This window comes from Rhipicephalus sanguineus, chromosome 2 (assembly GCF_013339695.2).
Source record: "Rhipicephalus sanguineus isolate Rsan-2018 chromosome 2, BIME_Rsan_1.4, whole genome shotgun sequence".
Classification (NCBI taxonomy): Eukaryota; Metazoa; Arthropoda; class Arachnida; order Ixodida; family Ixodidae; genus Rhipicephalus; species Rhipicephalus sanguineus.
In genome coordinates this window covers 14,605,478-14,627,516 of record NC_051177.1, presented here as the reverse complement: position 1 = coordinate 14,627,516, position 22,039 = coordinate 14,605,478, and the positions used below count along the sequence as shown (strand labels likewise).

The 22,039-nt window shown below is 46.4% G+C and overlaps 1 long non-coding RNA gene across 1 annotated transcript; it reads right to left on the bottom strand.

The window, feature by feature from the left end:
• Positions 1 to 1,238: 1,238 nt before the first annotated feature.
• On the bottom strand, positions 1,239 to 2,771 carry LOC125757479 (uncharacterized). The gene is made up of 2 exons (XR_007415253.1): positions 2,575 to 2,771; positions 1,239 to 1,359 (listed from the first exon to the last, which is right to left on the bottom strand). It is a non-coding gene; the product is annotated as an uncharacterized LOC125757479 (long non-coding RNA).
• Positions 2,772 to 22,039: the final 19,268 nt, after the last annotated feature.

Genomic DNA, 22,039 nt, shown 5'->3' with positions numbered 1-22,039 from the left:
TGAAGTGGCGTTACGGCAACAAAGGCAGTGTGTAATCGGCTAATATTCCCTATGAAATTACCTATGCTTTTCAGGAAAGCAGCGTACACTAAAGAACGTGTTGAAAGGGTGTCGTTTCGCCTCACAAAAACAGTCCTGATATCGTGCATGCCTCTCGATTGCATTATCGCCGCGCGCCCGCCACTTCCAGGTCACGAATGGCATGCACGTGAGACAGCATTCTTCATAGCAAAGTGGCGAGTGCCAAGAATTCAAGAAAGGAAACGCAAGCCAGCAGCAAAGCAGCCGGTTGAAGATCTCTCCGTCGTTGCTATGGCAACGGCGCGCGCGGCCGCGCTCGCTTGCGAGTCTGCTCGCCTACCGTTTCGCCGTCTGTTCCGTGCACACCGGTCTCCGCCGCCAGTCAGTGAGGGGGGGGGGGGGGGGGGGGGGGGGGCTTGGGTAAAGGGAGGGGGCACTTGCTGAAGGCCTTGGCAGTTTGAGAGAAACACCTATTCTCATTATTCTTGTCGGTAAAACACCGCCTCCGTCCAACTTTTGGGAGGGGAGGCGGGCCCTTGGGGCATACCCCCTAGCTACGGGCCTGGCCTCTGGACTCCTAGGTGGCCCCGGTCGGTCTACGAAACTTCTTCCGAAGTACCACGGTCCGTACCGTGTTGTCTAGCAAGCCTCGTACTTCATATACGCCGTCAAGTCGCTTGAGACTTATTGTAATCAATGTCCGGGCATGAGATTGCGCATATGGACCTGCTAAAGCCTCACTGTCACTGTGCAGCTGTCCGTAATTAGCCAGGGACGCCTCTTTTTCGGAGGGGAAGTAAATGTAATGCAAAAGCGCAGCACTACTTGCAGAAGCAGAGAACGCTGCTCCCGCAGAAAAAAGGCGACGATTAAACACCCTAGCAAAAATTCCCAATAAAAAACCAATAGCCTATTGGGTTATTGACACCTATTGGTCTATTGGTTCTATAGGTCTATTGGAACTGTATTTGGCTATTGGTCTATTGGTTCTATATCAGCCTACTGGACCTATATTGGTGTATTGGTTCTCTATTAGCCAATTGGAATTATATTGGCCTATTGGTTCTGTATTTGCCTGCTGGCATTGTATTAGTTTTGTATTTGCCCACTTCTCAGCCCCATTAGAATTAGTCTTGCGCAAGTGTTTTATGGGTGTCTTGTCGTCATGCAGAAGGCCCACACTGTGGCAGCGCCCCTGCAATGATAATCACAGTGGATGAATGAGACATATGTTCAAATATATTCTCATAATCAAAACTACAAGTGCTTCTTCTGGCCCTTGATGATGTTGGCGATCTTGCGGGCCTCATCCGCACTCGAGGAAGTGCCTGAAAGATTCTGTAAATAAACAGAGCCATGAAATCAGTTTACCTTCAAAGCAATGTATAGAAAGTAGACGGCACAGTGAGAAATTATCTAGACCTTAATTCACTGCACATGTTCACAATGTTGCAGGAGCTGAACTATAGCAAAAAACTGAGTGAAATATTACACACCCAACTGTTGCTTATTGCGTGGAAGAAAACAGTATATCGGCAAAATTTTGCGGCAAAAAAGGAAGGAAAAGAAAGGGGCAAAATTTTTTAAAAAATTAAGCAGCACCTTATCCCGTTTACACGCTTGCGTCCTGTGTTTTTTGAGCTGTACCCAAGAATGAACTGCAAACTCGTCCTTAAATTACAGCAAACTCAATAATCACTTACTATCTCTGACGTGCTCTTTTTCACGATGGTGGTGCGACTATCATACTAGAGCATGCCACTAAATCTCAACTTAAAGATGGCATGAAATAAATTAAGCTAGGGTAGATTCACGATGAGGCAACGGTAATATGTAAGACAGTAGTAAAGGCAGCCTAGATTCCATATCGTTGCAAGCCCAACACAGCAGTCAGGCTGCAATGAGTTGGATATAACACACGTGCTGCATGTTACGTGCTTATGCAATTAAGCCAACAACATTAATAAACCCACTCCTGCGATAGCCCTAATTGGGCTGCAGTATGTAAAAATAAAAAAATATGAAATAAAAAATCGCACCAGTGCAGTACATATGCTATGCACATTTTGTATAACGAATTATCATGTGGCCTTCTGTGGTTCTTGTGACATTATGTCGAACAAGTATGATAAGCCGATTGGCGCGCACTACAACACACAAACAGCATCGACTAGAGCGTTTTACTATGAGGCGATAAACGCGTTTTCGGCTTAACACGCACGTTGTAAATAGTTACAAAGGGCTTGCGAGACTCCAACTACACTCACGAGCAGGGCGCCTGTCCTTTACCTCTAATCTATGCTACGTTTTTTTGAGCATACTGACAAACACAAAAACAAACTGCAATAATATATGCGCTCAATCATTCAACTTCTGAGAGCGTGTGGACTTGCAATCGAGGCGTTGCTGGTCCCGCTGTCATCAAATACCGGAGACAAAGGACGAGGGACTTGTTTTCCCGACCTTTCAGCTTCGTTCCAAGTTTGAATACAAAAAAAAAGGTGATATCAAATAAATACTAAATAGGAGTAACTACCATGCCACTCAACTCACCAAACAATCGGAGCACATGGGCCTTGTTGCTCGTCTTGCCATTATTCTTGGTGCCACTTTGTAGAGTCGAAATCGGTCGAAATCCAAGACATTTATGGCTCAGAACGTCTCCATCTGGTGCACGCTGAACACAGTCTTCACGTTATCGTCGCGGAAGCACACTAAAGCAAACATCGTATAAGCAGGCTTACGTGAAGCATCGAGATCACACAAAGCGCGCGCTATGGCGACAGACACTGAGACACAACGTTTGGCTTAGCTTGGCCGCAGGCTGGGCTTGTCTTCGTATCGGCCGAGCGCGGATGGCGCGCCAAACGCACGGTCGGTCGCGTTTGCAGATCCGCAATTCTTTCTCCTGTATCTTTACAGCACTACTTATATTGCTTAGCATAAATAGTTATAAACTTTACATATTATCCAAAGCTTATCTTAAAGCTTAGCACATGGCTTAGCCTGCTTAACGAAGGAACGTGTAAAAAAAAATGTTCACACATGCAGCGTCGCCACGCCGCGCACCGTCTCACTTTTTTTTTTGTTCGTCACCTGGCTGGTTCTATGCCGGTTGTGATCTCATGGCGGTTTCTTTATTATTATTCTGTGGTGTCTGTGTTGTCGATTCCTTCGCAAGTTCTTCTTTAGCGTGTTTTACTATAGTGCCCGTTTACCGCACGGCATGTACGGAGACACCGTACCGCCGTGGTCGACACGCAGCCTTTTTATATAACTCTTTTAGTCGCGTGGGTTGCTAACTGCACACGGTGTCTCACGGTGTACGATTAAGCTCAATCGGGATCAGACTTATCAAAAGTGAATTGATCCCGTCTGCAGCTTGCGTATAATATAGCCAATCATGATCAAGAAATTTGATCGGGATCGGGTCCGACGCGCTCAATCAGTCATAAGATGTTATAAACAGCTACCAATAGGCGGTAGCTGTTTGAACAATAAAACTCCTGTTGGCCTTATACATCTTCTGTTAGTACATTAAGAAACCAATAGGAGTACTTATTTGACCAATACAGCTCCTATTGGCCCAATAAGTCACCGACAGGCAGCACCGATTTGACCAATACAACTCCTATTGGTCCAATAAGACACCAAAAGGCAGCCCCTATTTGACCAATACAACTTCTATTGGTCTAATAAGACACCAATAGGTGGTGGCTGTTGGTGTCTATTGGTACCCATAGAAGTCTTATACAACCAATACAGCTCCAATAGATGTCCTATAGAACCAATAGTGATTTCCTATTGGACCAATAGGAAATCCTATTGGCATTTTTGCTAGGGCAATACAAGCTTTGCGTTGGTTCTAGTATTACTGGTTGCGTTTCTGCGTCGTCTCTAATAGTAGAGTACTTCTTTAAAACGCTTCATTATATTACAAATGGCTGCCCTCATGCTTGCCTTGGTTTCGTTTTGTATTGCCTTCTTATGGTTGAGGTTAACTAAAATCTGGGTTCATTTTCTTCGTTATTAAGTAATGGGTTGCGTGGTAATAAAAAATAAAACATTAGAAGTTTACTTGCTCGATTTCCGAAAGCGAAACCGAAACTGCAGCAAATATCTTGGTTGCAATGCTCCAGCGAAAAAAACAAGCAACTAAATCTTCAGCAGCGTTGTACTAGTAATAATAATTGCTGGAGTTCTACGTGCCCAAACCATAATATGTTTACGAGGCATGCCGTAGAGGAGGGCTGAGGAAATTTCGACCACTTCAGGTTCGTAACGTGCATCTAAAACCAAGTACACGAGCCTCTAGCATTTTCGCCTTGTTCAAAAATGCTGGAGCCGCCGTCAAACCTGTGCCCTTTGGGTCAGCAGCCGAACACCGTAACCGTTGTACCACCGCGGCAAACATAAGCAATTCTGAGAGAGACAAAAAAAAAAGAAGAAAAAAACCGCATTGGGATTCGAACCAAGGCCCCAGTGATTGCGCGCAAACAGCCAGGACGGATGATCAACCCATTCAGCCACAGCGCGCGGCGGCATGTGATACGATAGCTATTATAAAGATACTACGGTCAAACTCTCCTTGCAACGCTCCTCGCAAGTGTCCCCACCTGCCAAAGAGCAGGAACGGAATGTAAAAGTGAAAACAGCTGCTTTCTGTTTGCAAAAATGCGCTGTAGACCATAATTCGATGTTTCACAGCGCAAGGAACGAGGACGACATTGGAAAACACACACAGCGCTGAACTTACAACTGACTATATTTTCAAACTTACAGCAATATATATGCGCTCTTCACCAGGAAAGAAAAAAGAATAGAGCAAATGAAGCATACAAAAAATTCCAGAAAAAATCGTAGAAGCCCAAACAATTTTGAAACGTGATAAAAAGTGCACGAGTGCAGCTTCGCTTACTCTTTCGAGCAACGAAAGTGAATTTCTCGTGATCGTAAAATATATGTGACATCGATGATGGGTTGTTGTTTCCTGCGACTACAATTTTTTGTACACCAGGCCTGCAATTGTTGCGTGACCAAAATCACGTAACATCGCACATCTACTTTGTGACTACAATCACGTAACAACTAGCCACGTGGCTAAAATTCACGTAAAATCAAGTAATTAGTCTCGCCACTAAAATCCCGTAACGTCACGTAACTATTGACGTGACGTGTTGGCGCCAAAAACTTCGGAACAACAGGGTGGCGTGGGGCAACCTCAGCGTCTGCACTGGACTCTAATAAAGATGTACTTTCTCTCTCACGTCACTAAAATCCCATCACGTAACTACTAGTGACGCGACATTTCCCCTTCAGAACCACGCAACAAGTGTGTAGTCTGGGGAACCGCATGAAACCTGAGAAGAATAGATTATCCAAGCCTAGCCATATCCTATAATACTATACTAGCAAAAACTTTGCACCTCTAGCAATAGCTTGATATTACTAGCAAAACCTTAGAAGAAGCTAGGTCGAACGCTAGCTCCGCTTTCGGTTCCACCCTTGCGCAACCAGTACATGCTGCGCACATTTTCATTTACAGATCTTTAAATGGCATCTTACTGCGGTACGTTGAGGTGGGCTGCGAGTGCGTGCGAAAAGCTGCTGCATCACATGATTTTCGTTTTGTAACTGGGAGCACCAGTCCCTGGACTTCCCGAAAGCTTTCATCTACACACGTCATACAGGAGCGTCGGCAGGGTTTTGTCTTGGGGGGTGCAAAGCAGTGTTGCATGGCGGCTGGGAGAGGGGGAGAGTACTGGTGTAGCTTGGGTGGGGGAAAGTGCTGGTGTGACTTGAGGGGGGCAAGCGCCCCTTTTGCACCCCCCTGCCGACGCCCATGACGTCATATCACACGGACCTATCCGATGCAGCGCACAATGCTTTGTGATGTAAAAAGAGAAGGCATGCTGGGTTTTTTCTGTTCACGTAGGGCGACAGATATGACAAGAGATGAATAAAAATCCCAGTTTCACCGCAAGGACGATGCAATGAGTGCGATAGCAACAAATGAAGTAAAGCTTCTTTCTGGCAGCTAATTCTTCTAGATCCCGTCTCGCGTAACTCTACAAAATGGTGCTGTGAGAGAACACAGCCACTCCAGGTAGGAAAGGGGATTTCGCACAGTCTCTTCGAGTTGAGAGCGCAGCATATAGAAGGGTATATGAGCCGTCCGCTGATGCTTGTCGAGATAGCGATTTTGATTTCATTTAAGTTAGGGCGAAATCATTGCACTGCTGTTTGAAAAAGAACAAATAATTTTTCATATTCTTTGATTGGCTTAATTATCTGTTGGTTTCATTAGTAGCGTCTAACCAAAAAAAGAACCCTTCGAAAAATTCCTCTTCGTTCGTTAAGATTACGACAGACACTTGCGTTAGCCCTAAAGTAAAAAGCAACTGCAAAAACGTCTAACTTTGTCATTTAATTACTATGCCTCGCTTGTCTAAGCTTAGTTCGCTTCCTTTACGTTGCTGAATTGTAGGTACCTGAGAAGATCGTAACGACATCATGAGAAGGGAGAAAAGTTTCCACCACGATACGCGTACAAAAGTTCGAAAGAGCTTTGTTCACCGTAACTTCATCGGGCGTTCTGTTCCTTAGGACGTTTATAAAAGAATAAAGTGAGAATTACAAATGTAGGTCTGAACGATGTGATACGCGTGGAGTGTTTAAACATACACTAAAGAAGTCATATAATAAAGAGAAAAAGAAACGGCAGCTCTAGATTACAGTCAAGAACCGAAACCGAAACGAAAGCTCTTTTTTGTTTCGGCGGCGACATCCTGTGCGAAGCTATGGAACTAAGTCACGGGCTGAAAAAAAAAAATGCTGATCCGTCGCTTGGAATCGAACCGATGACGGCGCGGTTATGCCGGGCTCTGAACTTGAGCGATTAACTCGCTCGGCCACGGTGGGCGCCTTGTCGCCTGTGGTAAGCAAGGGTTTATCAATTTACCACAAACATTTGAACGACCGCGCTTCAAAAAACGCGTTAGGGAACAATGTTATGCCAATTGCGGCAAGTTGAGATTGGCTTCAAACGAAAGCTGAGTGTCAGGACTACATGTGATTTCCTGACCATTAACATAACTTGCTTAGTTTTACGACAGTGACCGTTTTTGTCTCGAAAAACAGGCCACATTTTTCGCCGTTTCCATAGACTCCCATTGTACAATCTTTAACTGCTCTGGGAACAAAATTGAAGCTTAATGCAACGTGATCGCTGCAGTCCTCCCGTGCGTTTAGGTTCCCAGGAGCGCTCTGTGGTCTGCGTTTTTCAACATTCACCCTCTACACTTAATTATTCGGGAAAAACTCGCGAGTTCCATTGAAAACGCGCTAGCTTCGCGCCGGGGCCGCCAGGGGCGCTGGCTGTGATGTGTCCACAAAAGCTGGATATGATCGTATTTCCAGCATGGATATGGAAATAATTCCCGACTGGAAAGCCATTTCCAGCTTAAAGTTTCCAGTTCCAGTTGGGAAGTTATATTTCCAGTTGGAAATTTTTTCAGCTTCAGTTGGGAAATAATTTTCTCAGCATGAAATTTTCCTGTTTGAGCGAGGAAGTGGTATAGTTGGCAAAAGGAATTCCAGCTGCCCAAACATTGATCTGCATACAAGCGATAGCAGATTAAGTGTATAATGCAGACCGTGCATTTAGACATGACTTAGAACAGTGGTTCTCAAATGGGGGTTCGCGAGGTCATTTTTCGGGGTCTGCAAAAGCCAAGCTTGCAAAAAAAAAGGAGTTTTTGAATCCTACAACTTGCTCTCTCCGACGCCGCGGCCATGAAAAACGCCACACTGCCGCGATTTTTGTTGGCATCTCAGTAGCTCTATTCTCGTATCATTTCTTGGTGACTTATTATGACGTTAATGCTAAATAATAACCTACTCTGTAATATAAATACAGCATACAAAAGTTGTATTTCTTTTTTAAGGTTAATCATTAAAGACAGCGGTCCAATAGACCGCATAAATCATTATATCGCCGCAGTCAGCCACAGTTTCGTACAGCACATGGCGGCTAGGATTGGTGATATCTGCTGTACGTGTGTGTGCTCGGTGTTCGTTAGTATAGGGAGTTTCCTTGATGAATATCTGTGCGACAGTTACATGGAATAGTTATTTTTGGTCCTGTTTACCTCTGGAAAGTGTTACGAGCGATGACCAGCATGTTCGAGTGGTTTTTATTGCTGTACTGTGTGCGACGTCTTGGATACACCAGCGCCGATCAAGGGACAGTGATTTTCTCAGCTCTCAACTTTTCAACTTTTCAAGTATAAATAAGTGAACGTTTGTCCCGAATGTTTGTGGGCTTCGTTATCACTGTGTCATGTTACCTGGCTGTGTGTAATGTTTATATATGCGCGAAGTACGCTACAGGCCGATTTGTGTAAGCAGCCTTTGTCTCCAATAGCCCTGTGCCGTGCAATGCCTGCTGGTGCGCATGCGTCTATGCAACAAACGCGAGTAATTACATATGTTCGAGTGAACTCATTGGACGCCTATTCGGAGTAGTTTCGATATAAATAATCGTTACATAGCACCTACAGTATAAACCGCAGTGCTCATCAGATCTTGCTCACCTTTGCTTTGCACTGCATTGGCTTTGTATTGTGGTACTGCTTTTGAAAGCTGTATTGATGCTGTTCATGTGATTTGGTAAAACTATACTTTTGGTAGAATTGCGTTTTATGGATCATTGTGAATTTGATGTTCGCTCACTATGTATAAATATTTTTTTTCCGGGTGGTGTACAAGGATATGAGCAAACTCATTCTACATCTCGAGATATGTTCCCACTCATTTCAAAATGTTAACAGCGCAAGAACGATTAGGAAGGGACGAGACAACAAAGTTAAAGAGCGCTGTTTGCCTTACCTTTGTTGTCTCGTCCCTTGCTAATCGTTCTTGCGCTGTTAAGATTTTGAAATGAATCCACACCAACTTGCCCAAGCGTCAACCCTTGCAAACTACATATGTTCCAACCACGGTGTAAGAAAAATAATTATTTTTCTTACACCGTGGTTCCAACACTTGCTACAAGCGTTCAAATAAATGCTGTTAAAATGAATGCTGTTAAATTTCACCACCATGTTCTTTGACTGTGTGCAGTTCACTGGACAAACAGGTCCTGTAGGAACCATGCTAAGGCGCATGAGATAGCCGCCAGGTCAAATCTGGAAATTCTTCCATTTCCAGCTGGGAATGAAGGATTCCAACTGGACATTTTGCCATTTCCTGCTGGAAATATTTGCTGGAAATATTTCCATTCCCAAAAGGAAATATTTCCATTCCCAGCTGGGTTATGGAACCTGGAAATTTTTCCAGGCTGGAAATTTTTCCATTTCCAGCTGGGAAGATTTTCAGCCTGGAAAGATTTCCAGGTTTCATAATCCAGCTGGGAATGGGAATCATTTTCACCTGGGCACCTGCATCCACGTTCTTTTTCAGCTCATAGCTGCCGTACTTCAGCGCAGAGTGCCACAATGTCGATTGCAGCATGCAGCGGCGAATGTGAGTGAGACGTCACCCGAAAGCTTTAATCAAAACTAAAGATACACGGCACACGAAATTTTATAGCCGTTAAGGACTAAAAAAAAAAAACCTTCGGTTGCGCCTAGTTGGCACATAACTTTCAGTGCTTGTCTCATCTCTTTTTGGCCGTCTGTCCTGGTTTGCACTGAAGTTTTCAGCTTGAAAGAAAAAAAGGGCTGTCACATGAAGTGGAATGGTACGTGGCAACAGAAAGCGCACACAACGGTACACTATGGCCCGTATTCACAAACCAACCTTATCCTTATCTTTTGCCCTCCTTACCTTTTCGGCACCTTCACGCGTTTCATAAACAAGCCTTATGCCTCAATTCAACATTTCATTATAACCTTATCGCCGTGATAAGTTGGCGTTGGATAAGGTAGCCATGCAGGTGCCTTAAGGCGCCACTTATGCGGCGCGCTATGGCTGATTACGGAAGAAGCTTTACAAAGTCATTAAATAAAAGGTGACGTATGCGATCGGCGTCCATATGTGCAATAAACGCTGCGCTGCGAGTGCTCGGCAACCATAAAAATTCCATGGAAGAGTCAGCCACGGTGTGTTGCTGAGAACATTCCGCTTCACGTCCCCGAGCTTGCCGCTGCCACCGCTCCTTCAGCTGCTGGGGGCGCTCTGTTTCTATGGCGCAGGCACTTTTAAAATTGTCATTGGCATAGGCGTGCGTACAGGGAGGCAGGGGGGGGGGGGGGGGCGGCCGCCTCCCCTAATCACCTAAGAGGGGGGGCGCGAAATCTGCCCCATACATTGAGGCCCCGTTGTCACCTAGGAGGGGGGGGGGGCGCAAAATCTGCCGCGTACATTGACTTATAGGGGGAGGGGGCGCTGCGATGAACCTTCGCCCCCCCCCCCCCCCCTGATGGGGAACTCTGCGCACGCCTATGGTCATTGGTGACTTGGTGGACATACCCTAGCCACACTGCCCCGCAGTATTAAACGTGCGAGAAAATCAGTCAGGGTACGGCGCGGAAGCCGGCGTGTTTCACTGCAGGATGGGATATTTTTAACACGAAAGTGTTTTATGCCGAGGTCCACCAAGTACATCCGTCACGTATATGACGTTGATATAATGGACGCCAACGGGTGAGAAAGAAAAAACCAACAAAAAGATATCCCGCTGGGAATCGAACCCACGACGTTGCGGCCGCGACGGCAAGCGCCCGACGCCCTACCGACTAAGCTAACTCGGGGGATACTAGACACGGCGCGAACGCGCCTTATATCTTTCACACATTCTCTTTCGCGGCGGGCGGAGCGGGGCGGTGCCGCCGTCTGTGAGATGTGAAAAGAAGTAATGCTTCACGATCGACACTTAAGCACCAACCACTGGCAAGCGCCGGCACGCGTTCCACGCGCCTACGCGTCAAATGCGTCGCGGCGCGCCCCGTGGAGGAAAAGGGCGCGCAACCACTGGCAAGCGTCGACTGCGCCGACGCTCGCTTTCGGCAGAGGCACAGTGTTGCTTGATCTTTTCGTTTAAAACTGTCCATGTACAGCCTAGAACGGTGCGTTATCAATCGAAGCGAATTAGACTGTCGTTAAAATATTGATTGTGCTTCACCCACCACTGTTTTGACTATTTAAGAAGTAATTAACATCGCAATGACCAAAGTAACAACCACGGTATGCACAAGTAATCGACATCGGCGCGTGCGCTGCTAAGTCAGTTCACGTCTGCATCACGGGACACAGCCAACGATGTTTGCGAGATCGCCAACGCTTGTGCGATCGCCTTGTTGACGCCTGTTCACGGCCATGACACGGCTCTGGGCCATGCTATTAGTGCCCAACACGAATATAATCCTGTTCATGAAAATGGTTCTGCTCCTGTTGCTGCTAAAAAGAAGCGGACGGGAGCGGCGTCGCCCGCACCGTCGGTGGGCTTGACGTCGTTTCTTGGCACGTACTTTAGTTACGAAAAAAAAGGAAATAGACGTTTGCTGCAAAGTCCAAACGAGGTGCCCTAAAAATTCGCCGCATAACGACTAATACTTTTCACATTAACAAAAAGACGGCTTTCCCGCGTACCACGGGTGTCACCGTGACTAATATTCTAGCTGCCTAATATGAGTTACAGTTTATTACATGGGCCAACATTGAGAAGTTCGAATCCTGGAGCAAGCATACATACTAACTCAAATTTTTTTCAGTAGCATGGAAACAAGAAACCAACATTACTGGAAACTCACAGTTACTTATGTCCCGTCTAGCAACAAAATGCAGGTAAACTGTAGCACTGCAAGTATGGCCTGACTTTCTTGTTTTCTAATAAATAAATATGCACTGTTCACCACAAAACACGCATCGAGTTCATAATTAAACAGTCTATACTCGCGCCTTATACACTTCCAGGCAGTGCACAAAACATACTCAGATACCTGCTTATTGTTTACTTGCACAGCGTGATGTTTTGATTAAGAAATCATTCAGGTCTATAAAACAAAAAATAATTGACCTATAATTGACTTATACAGCATTTGGTTCATGTAGCGGGATGTGCAAGAGGTCTTTTCTTTGAATTTCAGTGAAATGAAATGAGTGGTATATGATGGTGTCTGTACATTGATTGCATAATCGTTGCTAGGAATGGCTCAGAAAGCAAATTTGCAAGCAGCGCTTTTGGTGAAGATATCGTAGGGCCCGTCCTGTTCCAGAAGCTTTTAACACCTAAAAAACTTTCTAAAGGCTCTAAAAAGCAAAAAATGAAATAGCATCAAGGTTTATAAACCACCAGGTTCATATACCTACACAACAAAATCCATTAAAATTATCATGAATACGCTGGTGCATCCAGTACATGTTTACACTTCATATTTTACAGCATTTATCGAAGTAATAAACCACACCTGAAACTTCACGATGTGATAGATATCGGTCATAATATTGCAATCAAGCACTGTCTTGAAGGCTTTTGCACGTTGTCTGTAGTTGAAATACCCTCTAACGCAACAAACCACACCTGACACTTCATGATGCGACAGATATCGGTCATAAGATTGCAGCTGAGCACTGTCTAGAAGGCTTTCGCACGTTCTCGGTGGTCTACATATCCGCTAACACAACAAACCACACCTAACACTTCATGGTGCAGCAGATATCGGTCATAATATTTATTTATTTTCAAATACTGCAGCCCAATGCAGGGCTACTGCAGGAGTGGTGTACATGAATACAAAAGGAAAGAATGTATACAGTAATATCGCAATAAGTGCTTCAACAAAAGCAGATATCGCCACCTGTTCAGTGCAACTGGGTAAAAAATGAGAGAAATAGAACACTAATATCATACAAGCGCCTCCAAAAATCAGATACATTCATTTCACGAACCGAACCAGGTACATCATTCCAGTGTTCGTAAATATCAGAAAAAACTGTATTTGAACATGTTAGTGTGCACAAAAAAAAATGGGTTATGTTAAGATTGTGATTGCAGCTGTGCACTGTGTAGAAGGCTTTTGGACGTTGTCTGTAGTCTAAATATCCTCTAACGCAACAAACCACACCTGACACTTCATGATGCGACAGATATCGGTCATAAGATTGGAACCAAGCACTGTGTAGAAGGCCTTTGGACGTCGTCAGTAGTCAAAATACCCTCTAATATAAGAAATCGTGCCTGAAACTTCACGATGCGACAGATATCGGTCATAAGATTGGAACCAAGCACTGTGTAGAAGGCCTTTGGACGTCGTCAGTAGTCAAAATACCCTCTAATATAAGAAATCGTGCCTGAAACTTCACGATGCGACAGATATCGGTCATAAGATTGGAACCAAGCACTGTGTAGAAGGCCTTTGGACGTCGTCAGTAGTAAAAATACCCTCTAATATAATAAATCGTGCCTGAAACTTCACGATGCAACAGATATCGGTCATAAGATTGGAACCAAGCAATGTGTAGAAAGCCTTTGGACGTCGTCAGTAGTAAAAATACCCTCTAATATAATAAATCGTGCCTGAAACTTCATGATGCGACAGATATCGGTCATAAGATTGGAACCAAGCACTGTGTAGAAAGCCTTTGGACGTCGTCAGTAGTAAAAATGCCCTCTAATATAATAAATCGTGCCTGAAACTTCACGATGCGACAGATATCGGTCATAAGATTGAAACCAAGCACTGCGTAGAAGGCCTTTGCACGTCGTCAGTAGTCAAAATACCCTCTAACATCATAAATCGTGCCGGAAACTTCATGATACAACAGATATCGATCATAGGATTGTACCAGAGCACCGTATAAAAGTCTTTGGCAAGTTGTCTAACATAGCTAAACTGAATGTCTTCATATTTCAATTATGCTTAAGTGCATGCATAGTCCAAGTTAGTGCATACATAAAGAACTGAACAGAAATGAAATAGTCCTTGCAATACATCCAAGGATTTGTCATTTGAAACCATCAAATAATTATTTCAGCTGGATTCAGTCTGGAGGAAGAGATAAATATGTGCGCAGTTTAGAATGGTCTCACAAGTGTCTGAGGTTCCAGTGAGGCACCGTTTGAATTCCTTCTAAACAAAGAGCAGCACAGTAATATTGCACTTTCATTCCTTCTGCACATACGTGTGATGTCATGCTCTTCTCTTCTTACTATCGTGTCATTGTGCACCTCAGATTTCAATGGAGGTGCTTGTCACTTACAAGCTTTTTAGCAAATTAGCTGTCCAGCTGTAAACAAAACATGTGTTATATTTAAGTAAACTGTAAAACAATGGAGAAGCGCCACTGTTCACATTCTCCCGTATATGAGTATCAGAAAAGACTAGGGAGAATGTGTGTCAGAATAGACAACCTGCAAAACAAGGCATGTGCAACTGGGCATGTGCTAAGGTGTAGTTGCACGGCAGAGAAGCAGACCAATAGTCAAGAAGTGAAATAGCAGGCAACACAAGCAGCACTTAATCATGCAACTTTCTTTTTCGATCACCACACTCGCGCACGTTCGAGCTTCTATTTTATACATGAATGTAAATGAGACCGCTGACAGCTGAATGTGTCGGCGTCGCTGGTACCCGGCACGAAAACACGTCACACTGCTACCAACAAGCGCACGCTTGTTGTTAGCTTGGCAACACACGCAAACGATTTGCGCCGAAGACAACCAATGTTTCAGCGTCGTAAAATCCGCAAATCCTCCTCATGTACGTTGTCACATCACCGAAATGCGTTGGCAAGTGCGATGTTCGCTTTCGGCAATGATGAGGCGAATGGCGATGTTGAAAACAAACACACTGCGGTTAAAAACTCCTGCGTAAGCGCCACGCGAAGTCTCTGGCGTCATATATAGTGTCTATGTTTCGACGGAAACAACTATACCATCAATTTCCTTCAACCAAACTTCCTCACATGAGCTGGTTCACACGAACTCGACGGTAGAGGCCTACGCTGAATGCAGACGACACCGCTCTGAATTGACTTCGCGGTAGGCGAGGGCTCACGCTGAGGACTTCAAACCTCCGAAGCATGTTTACACCCGTTCCGAGCGCAGATACACACAGATCAGAGCACAGGAGCAGCGACATGCCGCAGTAGTAGGTGCGATGTTTTCACTCGGTCGTCGATTGCACTCAAGACCGCTCTGAATTGACTTCGCGGTAGGCGAGGGCTCACGCTGAGGACTTCAAACCTCCGAAGCATGTTTACACCCGTTCCGAGCGCAGATACACACAGATCAGAGCACAGGAGCAGCGATATGCCGCAGTAGTAGGTACGATGTTTTCACTCAGTCGACGATCGCACTCAAAACCGGGGCAAGGGCAGCCGGGAAGCATTCGCTGGATTTGTCGGCGTCGCTCGAACTCGGCACGAAACCGCGTCCCACTGGTAGCACTCGCGGTCGTTCGCCGTGTCGTCGACGTACTGGATGACGACGCGGTCACTCAGGAGCGTTTGCGACCGTAGTTTCCGTGCTTGCCCTGCACTCGGGGGTGCCTTCGAAGCGGCGGCCATTAGGCATAGCACTCAGAGGTATCGCGGCCTCTGATTGGTTGGCGCCGCTGGCCCATGCCGGCCTCTGATTGGTTGGCGCGCCGTACGCGTGGTGACGTAAGCGAAAATATCAAAGTCGTCTTGACCCCGCGCGCCTCGAGGCGTATGGACGCGTACAGCCCTCCGCGACCGACGCCGAGAGGCGCATTTGACGCCTAGGCGCGTGCATACGCGTGCATACGCGTGCCAGTGGTTGGGGCTTTACTAGTGCTTACTCCGAGATTGCACGCGATATCGGAGGTCATGGTTAAAGCGTCTCGATACCAGAGAGGTAGACTGGCCGCGCTGGCGTCGCCGAGGCACCCTTGACGCAGTTACGTTGTTTGCCTTTGGCTTCGTGTTAGCGTGCGTCGGCTCATCGGAGTAGTGCAGCTTCCACGTGCACCAACGGGATTTCTTCGCCGCCGACTGCTTCAATTGCGAGAGCACCGACTAACAAAACTGCTGCAATATGCGTTGCAGAAAGGACGCGATTTCGACGGGCGAATGTCGTGCCTTGGTGGAGCGAGAGCAGCGCCTGCGAGACAGAGGCCAGCGGAACGCACGCGTTTGCGGTTCAGGCTACGAACCTCTACCTCCCGTGTTGCTGAAGCGCAGCCCACGAAATGCAGAAATTCCACAAAATATCTTTAAAACGTTTAAAACCTCTATAAACATCTATAAAACTTTTTATATAGATTTCGTGTTTCGTGGGAGTGTGTGTTATGTATGCATGAACACAGGCGTCGGCTACCCATTACTAGAAAGCGCACACCGTGCCGTTTCTCTCCTTAATTGACGACGCTTTGAAGAAGTGCATACCGGGTACCAGTGTTGATTATGAGCTTGTTGATATCATCCTTACGCGGGATTCACGATTCGCTGTGTCCAAATATATGTTCACACCGTCAGCTACCACAACGGTTTAATCATGATCATGGGCGTTAGTCGTCGCGATAGAGACGTGCTGTCAACATGGGTGCATCCACGTCAAACGGTGCTATAGCTGCCAAACACGAATAGACATTGTGCAAGCTCTCATATATCACTACACAATAAGCACTACTTCTGTGAAGATCGACGCGTTTCATTTTCGTGTTATACCGATTCCTACGATCAGCCATGTTTTTCCTTTTTTTCTTTTTCCCTTAGCTGGGTTTTTTATACTCCTGTATTTTTTTATTGCCAAGCCGCCATACACGCGGCGACCCGTTATAAAGGGAACGGCACCACATCATCATCAGCAGCAGCAGCAGGCAAACATAGCAGCCGCTAGAAAATCGATGTGCGGCAGAGTTTGATGATCTGCGGATTGTTGCGTTACTGTTGGAAGTACTGCATTTTCTAGTTTGCGATGTAAAAACGTGGTGTTGTCGAGGGTGAAAGTGTCCTTGCAACCGAGTACCTTATTTTGCTTGTCGCGAAGGAAAAGGTTGACGATGAAATAAATGTTGTTGCACAGTTCGTGTGAACGTCCGGACGCACAAGAAATCTCAGTGCGGCCGCGAAGTGTTTTTACTAAGCCTGTGATCTCCGATGGCCAACGCTCCTGCACTGCAGTTTTCTAGCAAAGTGCGAACACGTAGCGGCCGTTCATCCGTTGCTAGCTGAATCACGTTGTGCTGTCACCGGCCGTGCTATTCAGCAAGGCAGACAAACTGTGCGGCACTGTTTTGTAGGTAGGTGGGTTAACGCAGTCGGCTGTTGCCATTGGGCATCGTTTATCAAGTGCTGATCGCCTAGAGTACAGTGTAGCCTAGAGCATCACGGCGACACTTCAGTATTTTGAAGCGACTTAGTCTGCCGATTACTTCGTGAGGCGGTGACGGTACCAACGGTATACTGAGCGACATAAGATTTCGTGTTGCATATTCGCGGCGTGGCTACAAGAGGCGAAGAGAAACAGTGACTGCTAGCTGCTAAAAAAATGATGGCAGGAAACTTGTCCATCATTATTTGTTATGGTTATCATCTACCAGTCATGCCTTGCACTCGGAACACACACGCAATGCGATAGCGCCAGTCAGAGCAATATTCTAGCGCTACAGTGACGCCGGCCGAAAGCACAGATTCCCCCAGCGATATTCAAAGCATGCTGAAGTTCGACTGTGCCGGAAGCCACGCTTTACGCATTTCGCGTTTCTTTTCATCGCGATATAGTACGTCACCACGAGCCGTTCGCGAAATCTAGGCGAGTGACTCGGTTCTGAGACCACGTCCTGTCATCGGAGCCTTGATAAGCCGTGCAAATCAACATTCCTGACGCGGATGCCGGAGAAACCGATGCAGCCAGCTGCATCTGATCATCAAACATCCAATGTCAAAGGGCCGGTAGACAGGACCACCAGCAGCGCAGCAGCAGCAAGTCCGGGTGACGGGAGTCCGATGGGGAGGCATACTCGCTTGCCGACTCGGCGAATTCACGGCATATTCAAATGGCGCGCCTAACCGAAAATCGCATGACGTCACTTCCGTGCGGTGCAAGTCGTTTCTGTGTGGCAGTACGGTCCCTAGAATCTAGGGACCGTAGTGGCAGCCATGGTTCTAGCCACCATAGCGGTACAGTTGGTACAGTCTAGCAGTAGTAGCAGCGGCTCGTGCACCGCGCTAGAGTGTACTAGAACTGTCGAGTGGCGTGAACGCGCCTCGCCGCCTGATGCCTTCCGCGTCGACCGTAGCGGCGGCGCTGCAGTCGCTCGGTACTGAAGGCGCGCTGCGCCGCGCGCAAGAACTGCTGGGCGCGTTGGCGGCACCCGGCTAATCGGCACTATTACTGATGCGTCTTTCGTTGCGTGTCTATCGTTATTAAGAGTAGGACTTGTCGTCGCAAGCCTTGATGGACGAAACTTCAAAGATTTTAATGGACGCTTGCTTCATATATGCCTTTGAGAGATATATACTGCAAATTAGTTCTTGTAGCCGAAGTGACTGCTGGAAGGTACGCAAAATATAAAAATGAAAACGGGCTGATACCGACCGTCAAGATTCACGATCTCGGTGTAATTCAGCCGAACTCATTGCTGGGCTAGTTAGTACATTACTCTCAATTAACTAGACGCCGAACGACCACCAGAAGAAAGGCATGAGGAAACAGATCTAAAGCGCGTGCCTTATTTTGATTTCTTCTGTCTTAATGCTTTCTTCTGGTGGTGATTCGGCGTCTAGTTCATTCAGCGTAACTGAGCTGCTCTATTGGAATTTAACTGTGCTCAAAAAGCTTTGTGCTGATATTCTGCTGAAAGCACGCCGAACATTCCGCGCGCGTTGGGGAAGCTGTGTGTACGGTGCGTATATCTTTACAAATGCGCTGTGTAAATGTGACTTTTTCGACCTTACGTGGGCTCAAAGGTAACTCGACCGGTACAAATAATGGTCGTCCTCAGGGGCGTTGCACGGATATTATTATTGACGCCGGTTGGGGATGTGAGACTTTACTGTCCGTATTTGTGCGTGTAAGTATATGCATATATATATAAAAAACATATTATCGCAAAGCGAAGAGCGCACCGCCCCTCCTGGCTTCACTTTTGACACCTGACAGATAAAGCAATGAAATTATAATACAAAACGTTGTCAAAAAGAAGTTTTTGCAATGGCATCGATAGAAGATCAGGAAAAGTGCGCAATACAAGCTGTCCATTGAAAAGGAGAACCGGTTGTAGTGAGTTTAGGCAGAATAACCGACGGGATATACATCTGCGCATTTTAATATGCTTGAGATAAGCCCTGATACATGAAGTTTGTGCCTCGGAGGTGCATGCGCGCCTTCGGCTCGGCTCTCTGGCTCGGCGGCTTCCCGGTATTTTAAGACCTCAGAGGTCGCATAACCGATGCATAGTAACCGCGGAAGCACGCTGTTGAAGCAAGATATATAGCCTTCCGGCATTAAATAAACAGCGCGAAACTGGCAGAACTCAGCCGTCACTAATATAAATGCTGTGGTAAAGTTATTTGTACTCACGTTACTCATGAAACAGTCGAGCGCATTGGAGCTCATATAAGGATAAATGCTCTGGATATGTCGTAGAGACTGCCGGCAGAAGAATTGTAGGCTTTCGTCGCTGGTTTGTTATTTATTCGTAGTCGGTGTTCGTAGTCACTTATGGTGTAGCGCGGCTCGAAGTGTTGCTTGCAAACAGCACAGCAATCAGTGAGCAGCTAGGTATGTGCGCAAAATCCGATTGTCGCCTTCTTTGGGGTCGGCAGGCTCCAAAAACAGGGAATATCTCGGCGCAATTTTGGCACGCCTGCGTATTCACTCGTGCACCATGGCGCGTAGCATGCGTTGGGACACCGATTAAAGCTCAGTAATGCATTAAACGCGCTCAAAACGAGCAATTACACGTTTTCGTAGGCTGCGACGCGCGCGCGCCAAATGCAGACGCTCTCCACAGCTTCAGTACAAAGTGACTACAGCGCCGCAGCTACGATCGCCCGTCGGAGCATCACCCGAGCATGCCGCCGGCTAATCTCGGAGGCCATGACCCGAGATATGCGGCGCGGCCGCTTCGTTCGTTCCACTAGTGCCCAGTGCACTGGGGAGCGACTAAAAAGCCACCAAAACATGCCCGCGTTGCCAGACGACTTTTTGGTGCTGTCCCTAGGAAATTCCAAGCGAGATGTACCTAGCCTAGTCCCGTGGCTCTACGTGCGTGCGAGACGTTGATCATGCGATTTAACCATGGAAATGCAGGTGGCTTGATTTAATGGACGCACGGATAAGGTGCATACTTGCTGCTTTCTTTGAGAAGGGCCACTTTTTGACTAAGGGGCACGCAGTTCGCAAGGCGGGGGAATTGGGGAATCAGTTTTGTTTCAGCTCAATGAGACAGTGCATTAGGTTTCATTTTTGTGTTAACCTTGCTAGCGTATCAAGCGCATTAGTTTACGACGCTGGTTCTTTTTGGACGACGAAGTTTGAGACATGATAGGTCAAATAATAAATGGGCTGATGATGGATTTCTTAGCGCTGCTGGTTGTCTTAAGAATCTGTATAAATTCAAGCGAATACTCGCGAGGTAACATAAAGCAGGGCATACACAGACATTTTAACGCAACGTACACTCTCGAGTGCCTCAAGTTTCACCTCACTTGACGACCGTCGGGCACATCGGATTCGAAGGGGATCGCGAAATAATTCGATATATCCATTATTACAAATGGAAAATACGCCTGTAAGCTTTAATATTCACACGTCTCGGGCAGTCTCATGAGATGACTGATTCCTTTAAGTTGCTTCGAAGCCGTGAATGTTTTATCAACCACTTTGCGGCAGCGAATCCTTCTCGGTCACGAAGGGCTAGAGCTTCACAGCGTGACGTTTAGTTTTCTTCGCATAACGCCACTGTGCAGCGGTGAAGCTTAACAAGGCAAATCCCTCATTCTGGAGCGCACTGAGTTATACCAGGCGCTTACATCGGAACACCACTGATACCTTGAAGCGTGAACTTGTTGGCTAGATGGTCCAACCTAAATTAAGGGAGCAGCGCGAAAGACAGGGACAGAAAAGGCACACATACACCCACACGTAGCGCAGTATGTGTGGTTGTATGTGTGCCTTTTCTGTCCCTGTCTTTCGCGCTTCATCCAAATTGACAGCAGAGTCAATGTCTCAGCAATCTCAGTCACTTCTAAGCGAACACTCGCGAGGTAACACAACAAAGCATGACACAGATACACAAAATCTTCAAAGAAGACACGCCATCAAGTGCCTCTAACAGTTTCAACTCGGCCTCTCGTTGCTCTCGTCTGCTCTCGCCAACTTGACTAGGGAATTTCTGGGTACACCACGGAGCTAGTTTTGCTCGGCAGCACAAGGTAGCCAACATGAAACGTGCTTACGCCGCTAACATTGGGCGATGTTTAGGTGGCTTTTTAGTCTCGTGCGTTCCGCTCAAGGAGGTTTAAATAAAACTTGCTGGAGTGGAGGCCGCCTATACTTACCAATGGGCCGCAGTGAAGCCGCGCCACGCGCGCGGCGGACATCTTGCCATAGGCAAGAAACGGGAGCCAAAGCGCGCCTGCTGCGCTGACCGCGTCTTTCCGCCGTAGTTTTTAATGGTTATGGCGAACATTAAGGGAGAAGTTGTCAAGAATAAGAAGCCAAATCGGATATGCTCACCGGATATGCTCATCGAGAAGGATATATATTCGTCAAGGCATGAAAGACATCTCTTTTCTCAAGACAAGCTCAAAACACTGATCTCCACTAGGTTAGTGGAGATCAGTGGCTCAAAATCTCCAAAACGAATAGTTTTGGCTTTGCATGGACGCGCTTCAAATATGGGCATTCAGCTTGCAGTCGACACTATTTCAATAGATACAGCTTTTTCGATACTATTTCTTAGGCTCGGCTCTATCTTACCCATGTCAATGAATCAATTAAAAACGCCCAAGTGGCATAAGTTTAAGCCAACGAGCATATACACATGCAGTCTGTCATCATGTATTCCAGTCCCAAAGTCCATATATCTAACCGTTTTGTCGCCCA